The sequence below is a fragment of the Gossypium hirsutum genome, chromosome A10 (genome assembly GCF_007990345.1).
Source record: "Gossypium hirsutum isolate 1008001.06 chromosome A10, Gossypium_hirsutum_v2.1, whole genome shotgun sequence".
In the NCBI taxonomy this organism is placed as follows: domain Eukaryota; kingdom Viridiplantae; phylum Streptophyta; class Magnoliopsida; order Malvales; family Malvaceae; genus Gossypium; species Gossypium hirsutum.
Genome location: NC_053433.1, coordinates 93,806,083 through 93,813,478, shown reverse-complemented (window position 1 = coordinate 93,813,478; position 7,396 = coordinate 93,806,083). Strand labels below are relative to the sequence as shown.

At 37.7% G+C, this 7,396-nt stretch overlaps 1 non-coding gene across 1 annotated transcript; it reads left to right on the top strand.

Annotated features, from left to right (window-relative positions):
* Positions 1 to 3,543: 3,543 nt before the first annotated feature.
* LOC121208692 (small nucleolar RNA R71) lies at positions 3,544 to 3,650 on the top strand. The gene has a single exon (XR_005903823.1). It is a non-coding gene; the product is annotated as a small nucleolar RNA R71 (small nucleolar RNA).
* Positions 3,651 to 7,396: the final 3,746 nt, after the last annotated feature.

Genomic DNA, 7,396 nt, shown 5'->3' with positions numbered 1-7,396 from the left:
GGTTAGAATCGAGATTATATTGAAAAATTGCCTAACTAGAAAAAGAGTTAATATCACTTGCGTACAACAGAGCTTCTTCTCAGAATATGGAATTACTAATGTTAAAACATAGCCTTTTTTTTTAAGAACAAGTTAAATAACATAGACTAACTTATTACAAACAAAACATAGCTAAGCAATTTACTCAACTTGAATCTCGACAAAAATAGGGATCAAATTAATTTAGAGGATTTCAAAAATAATGGGTTAAGGGTTAATATTGAAGGTAATACAAGGAATGGCTTACTAGGCTCAAAGGGGTTTACTAAGGGTTAATCATGGAGGTAGGCTTTTCATGGCATGAGTGGGTTAATCCTAAGTGTCCCTATCATCTTGACATATCAAATCAAATAGTGTGGTCTTGACATGCATAATCAGGCAAGTTCTAGAATAACAATTCGATATTGACGCACTCAAAGCAATAATAAAAGTGAGCATGAAAGAATTAATAGATGCTCAAGAGGCTCAAAAATCTCACAAAAATTATGGCTTTTTGATGTTTAAACTTTTGAATTCCAATTCAAAGTAATACCTGGGGGAACAACCTATAATTTTAAATTCTTAAAAATCAACTTATCGTGCTTTGTTTTCTAATGTCTTAAAGTTTAAACAATCAATGCATAAATGCCTATGTTTTAATTCAAGATATATCAATAAACGTCATAAATAAATCAAAATTGATCCTAAATATGATATGGGAGCTTTTCAAGAGAACAAGGCAGTCATTCAGGGATTTTTCTGATAGTGAAATAAATACACTCCACACTTAAGATGTACATTGCCCTCAATGTACAAAGATAGATATTAGAATATAAAAATAAGATAGGGAGAGAAGTGAAACTTCCTGTATGAAGAATGGATGATATTTTTGGATTGGCGAGATCGAGTATTGGAAATAAAGCTGGAGGGCATGATTAAAGGAAAGTTAAGGGAATAATCTGATAGTAGTGATAAAGATAAATAATCTAATTTTTCAAGTGGCACGGCCGGTGCACACGCCCGTGTGGATCGTGTCCCGTCTGTGTTCGTTGCGAACTGAGATGTCGTCACACGGCCTTATAGCATGCCTGTGTGTCTAGGTCGTGTGGCTACATGATCGTGTCACACGACCGTGTCTAGCGTGGTTCGCTTCTCCCACAGTTGTGTACCTCTGCGCACGCTCGTGTTATTTTGATCGTGTAGTCCACAGGTGCTAGACACGGACATGTTGCACGCCCGTGTTAATTTGGCAGATTTGCCCACGGCCCGGCCGCACGCTCGTGTTAATTTGGCAAGTTCGACCACGGCCATGTCGCACGGCCGTGGCATTTTATCGTAGCTCATGTTTGGGGAAATCATTTCGCTATTTGCATACAACCCTAAGCACGCCCGTGCTCTTGGCCGTGTCTTTGTGGAAAACCTATATTCAAGAGCTCCGTTAGTGAGTTAGGTGTTAGAGACTAAATTTTTAAGAAGTTAATACAGTTAGTGCTTGGGTTGCCTCCCGAGAAGCACTTATTTATAGTCTAAGCTCGACTTACCTCTCCGTTGAATGATCATGGTGGTTTGAGGAGTTTACGCTCCTCATTCCTGCTATCAATCTCATCAAAATAAGGCCTTAAATGGGTGTTGTTTGCCTTAAAAATGCCGAATTTGGGATGACTCATCTCGACCGTACCGAATGAAAAAATACTAAGAACCGTAAGAGGGATTTCTTCATTCTGGGTGGTAGTGACAATGTGAGGATCTACGGCATCTAGTAAGACTTTATCTCCAACCTTGGTTGATATGGGAAGATGTTGAGCTCGTTCTGGCGTAGTTTTGGTTTATCATGTGTTCTCAGTTTATGCGTCCACCATTCATCTAGTTCCTCAATTTGTAGCCTTCGATATTCATGAGTATGTCCTCTACTATTGCTTGGGAATGACTCATGTGCTTCCTTCAGACTCATTTCCTGTAAAGTAGGTTGTACCATATTGTCAGTTTTAGTAGAATGGGTTAAACGATCACCTTCAATTTCCGATGTGTTGCCAGAATTACGAGCTTGAAGAGTGATTGTTTCGTCTCCCACACGGAGTGTGAGTTCACCTATGCCAACATCAATAATTGTTTTAGCAGTTGCTAAAAAGGGCCTTCCTAGAATTAAATGAGTGTTGCTATCCTCCTATATGTCTAGAACAATGAAGTCAACGGGAAATATAAATTTATCGATTTTAACTAGCACATCTTCAATAATACCCATAGGGAATCTTATAGTATTATCTGTTAATTGAATGCTCATCCTAGTCTGTTTGGGTTTCCCAAGACCTAATTGTTTAAACATTTTGTAGGGCATGATGTTAATACTAGCTCCCAAATCAGCTAATGCATTATTAACATCTAAACTACCAATTAAACAAGGAATCGTAAAACTCCTTGGATCTTTTAGTTTGTTGGGTAGTTTATTTTAGGGAATAGCTGAGCAAACTACGTTCAGCTCCACATACGATGCCTTGTCCAACTTTCGCTTATTTGCTAAAAGCTCCTTTAAAAATTTCATTACATTTGGCATTTGCGATAGAGCTTCAATAAATGGTAAGTTAATGTGTAATTTTTTAAGAGTTTAAGGAATTTACCAAATTGTTCATCTGAGCGGTCTTTCCTTGTCACGTTGGGGTATGGCACACGAGGTTTATATTTGACATTCACTGGTTTGTTTTTATTATGATCTACCTCACCTTAACCTTTGCTTACTACAGTTTCTTGCCTCAGTTCTAGCTCAGGCTCAATGAATCCTTCTTCATCTTGAACATTAATCGCGTTGAGCTGTTCCCTTGGGTTAGGTTCATTATTCTTGGCAAGCTACCTTGTGGTCGTTCAGAGATTAGTTTAGAAAGCTGGCCTATTTGAGTTTCGAGGCCTTGGATTGACGCTTGTTGATTTTTAAGTGTCGTTTCGGTGTTCTGAAAATGGGTTTCTGATACCGAGATAAACTTTGTGAGCATTTCTTCAAGGTTTGGCTTCTTTTTCTGTTGATAGGGTGGCTGTTAGTAGCCCGGAGGTGGTCGTTGATTTCCTTAGCCTCCTCTTGAGAAATTTGGGTGGTTCCTCCAACCTGCATTATAAGTGTTACTATATGGATTGTTTTGAGGTCGAGGATTATTACCCATGTAATTTAATTGGTCGTTATTCATGTTGTGGCCATAAGGTTGGTATTCCGAATGGCTTGTTCCACCTCCACTTGTTTCGTACTGTATTACTGGGTGAACCTGTGAAGAACTGATAAAACCATCAATTTTCTTATTCAAGAGCTCTACCTAATTAGAGAGCATGGTGACCGAATCGACGTTATAAACATCGGCTGTTTTCTTTGGCTTTGTTCTCATAACTTCCCACTGATTGTTATTCAGTGACATCTCCTCTATGAACTCATAAGCATCTTCAGGTGTTTAATTATTGATGGTTCTGCCAGTAACTGTGTCAACCATTTGCTGAGTCGAAGGATTCAGGCCATTATGGAATGTTTGAACCTGAAGCCAAAGCGGTAACCCATGGTGATGGCACCTTCTCAAAAGGTCCTTGTATCTCTCTCATGCATCGTAGAGTGTTTCTAAATCCATCTGCACAAAAGAAGAGATATCATTACATAATTTAGCCGTTTTAGCCAGCAGAAAATATTTTAGTAAAAATTTTTCTGTCATTTGTTCCCAAGTAGTAATTGACCCTTGTGGTAACGAGTTCAACCACTGTTTAGCTTTGTTCCTCAATGAAAAGGGAAACAACTGAAGACATATGGCATCATCAGAAACGCCATTGATTTTAAATGTATCACAGACTTCTAGGAAGTTTGCTAAGTTATCGTTGGGATCCTCATCTTACAAACCGTCAAACTGAACAAATTGCCGTATCATTTGAATAGTGTTAGGTTTCAGTTCAAAAGTATTTGCAGCTATAGCAGGTCTAACTATGCTCGACTCAGTTCCTGTGAAAAATGGTTTAGCATGGAGCAGGATTTTGATTAACCGTAATCGCAGGAGGTAGCTGATTGTCTTGGTTTTCGGCCATCTCTTCGGTTGGGGGTTGAGTATCATCTTCTTGCTCGATCTCTATGTATCTTAAGCTTCGACTTATTTCTCTTTGGTTTCTGCGAACTGTGCAATCAATTTCTTCATCAAAAAGTAGTGGTCTTGATGGGTTTCTTCTAGTCATAAACTATAAAAACCTGCCAGAAGAAAGAAAAATAAAATTAGCAAATTAGAATAAAATTAAAAATAAAATTCGATTGCAAGAAAAATAAATGGCTAAAGTAATAAAAATTGAGTGTTCCTAATATTTTAGTTCCCCGGCAACGGCGCCAAAAACTTGATCGCGTGATTTCATGATAGGTTTTAAATAGTTATAATTAATCATTCTTGAAACTAACTATTATCGCGATATAGGCAAGTGTACTTATCAAATAGTGGTAAAGTTTTAGCAAGACCAGATTGTCGAACCCACAGGAACTAAAAGTACAAGTAATGACTGTCTTTTTATTATCTAGGCTAGGAATAAAGAGGTTTTGTTTTAACTAACTAATTATCTAAACTAAGAACTCACAGAGAATAGAATTGGGGCTTTTGGGAAAATCAATTGAATTAAGACAATACCTAAGGAGAAATCCACCTAGACTGCACTTGTTATCCTGGCTCCGAATCGGACAATTTATTCAATTAACTTGTTCCGTAGAGATCCCTAAGTTATGTTATTATCCCTATTCAAGACCAATAACGTCTAATCCCTAGATTGAACAATTGAGACCTTTCTCTAATTAACACCCTAGGGTTGCATTAACTCGATCTTTGGATCCCCTTATTAGGTTTCACCCTAATCTGGCAAAATCTTGTCACCCTATGTCTAGACGCGCAATCAGCTCCACTTAATTATGACAAATGTACTTTTAAACAGGGTCTATTCCTCCTCTGAATAAGAGCTTATCTTGAATCAGTATCCTGGGATATCAAAACAAGAATTAAGAACACATAATTAAGAACAAGTTAAATATTTATCATACAATTCAAAAAATAGTAACAAGATTCGTCTTAGGTTTTATTCCCCTTAGGTATTTAAGGGTTTTAGTTCATAACTAAATAAGAAAACATCTCAGAATAATAAAGAATACAAAACATAAAGAAAACCCAAAACTCCTGAAGGGGAATTGAGGAGAGATCTTCAGTCTTGATGATGAATCCGGCTTCTGAGATGAATCAATCAACTTTCTTGGAGTAATTTCTTACTCCCTATTCTGTGTGCCCCTTTTCTTCCTCTTCTAGGGTGTATTTATAGGCTTTAGAATGCCTAATAGCCCTCCAAATTATCCTTTTCCGAATTGGACTCAACTTGGGCTCGGTAGGGATATGCCCGTGTGCGATTACTTTAGGCCGTGCTCGAGCCTACCAAATTGACACGGCCATGTGGTCTGCCCGTGTGAGGAGGTCCAAGCCGTGTTGATTTCGTACTTCGGCTCATTTTTCTTCGTTCTTGGCCCATTTCTCGTTCCTTTCGCACTCCTATGCTCTTCTAAGTATAAAACATGAAATTAAAGCATTAGGAGCATCGAATTCACCAATTCTAATGGGAAATCATCCATAAAATGCGTTTAAACATAGGGTAAAAAAAATGTATAAGTTACGGTTTATCAACGGTCTCGCTTTCAACTCAGCTACAATCAATCCATCATCAGATAGTCATCTAAGTATTCATCACACGTAGTGTAAGCGAAGATTTCTGACTTAAAGCATCAGCCACAACATTAGCCTTTCCCGAATGGTAGTCAATCACTAGCTCATAATCTTTCAAGAATTCCAACCATCTCTACTATTGCAAATTCAAATCTTTCTGAGTCTGAATATTTTAAACTTTTGTGATTAGAATAAACATGAAATTTCTCACCGAATAGATAGTGGTGCCAAATCTTCAACGCGAACACGATAGCTGCTAATTCCAAATCGTGCGTCAGGTAATTCTTTACCCGATTCTGGTTGAACTAATACTGTAACTTCAGTCAATAAGGCTTTCAGCTGATCAAAACTTTTCTGGCACTTATTTGACCACTCAAACTTAACATCTTTCTGAAGCAGTCTCATCATTGGGGTTGAAATCATAGAGAAACCTTTTACGAATTGTCTGTAATAACCGGTGAGTCCCAAAAAGCTTCGAACTTCAGATATATTTCTTGAAGGCTTCCAATCTAATATTGTCGAAATCTTGCTCGGATCCACTCGAATACCCGATGCTGACACAATATGCCTCAGAAAATTGACTTCGTGCAACCAAAATTCATATTTACTGAACTTTGCAAATAACTGCTTATCACGCAAAGTCTGTAGCACTATTCTCAGATGTTCAGCATGCTCGAATTCATCACGGGAATAAATCAATATGTCATCTATAAAAACAACAACAAATCGATCCAAATACGGTCTAAAGATCTGATTCATTAGGTCCATAAAAATAGCAGGTGCATTCGTTAGTCTGAAAGGCATGATTAAAAACTCATAATGTTCATCCTCGTTCGAAAAACAGTTTTCGGCACATCAAATTCTTTAACTCGCAATTGATAGTAACCCGATCTCAAATCTATTTTAGAAAACACTGTACCCTTTCAGTTGATCGAACAAGACGTCAATTCGTGGCAGGGGATATTTATTCTTGATAGTCACTTTATTGAGCTGCCAATAATCGATGCACATTTTCATAGTTCCATCTCTCTTTTTCACAAACAAAATTGGTGCACCCCAGGGAAAATAACTCGGTCGTGCGAAACCTCTATCAATCAACTCTTTCAACTGAGCTTTTAACTCTTTTAATTCGGCCAGTGCCATTTTGTACGGAGCTATTGATATCAGAGTTGTTCCTGGCACTAACTCAATACCAAAATCTGTCTCTCGGACGGCGGCAAACCCAGTAACTCTTCAGGAAACACATCCAAATATTCGAACAAAACTGGTACTGATTCAATCTTCTTTTCGGTCACTTTAGAGTCGAGCACATAAGCAAAGTAAGCTTCATAGCCCTTTCTCACATATCTATGAGCTAACATTGAAGAAATCACTACCGGTAAACTATTCAAATCATCTGATTCGATTCAGATAATCTCATTATTCTGACATATCAAATCAATCATCTTTCATTTTCAATTTTCAATAGCATCATGTAGTGTTAACCAATCCATTACCAGAATTATATCGAATCTGTCGAATGGAAACAACATCAGATTACTCAGAAAACAGGAGTCTCGAATCATCAATTGGCAATTCTTGCATACTTTATCAACCAGAACACACTTGCCTAAGGGGTTCGATACTCTAATTAGAAACTCAGTAGACTCTACAGGCAAAGTCTTACTGGATACTAAAATTTC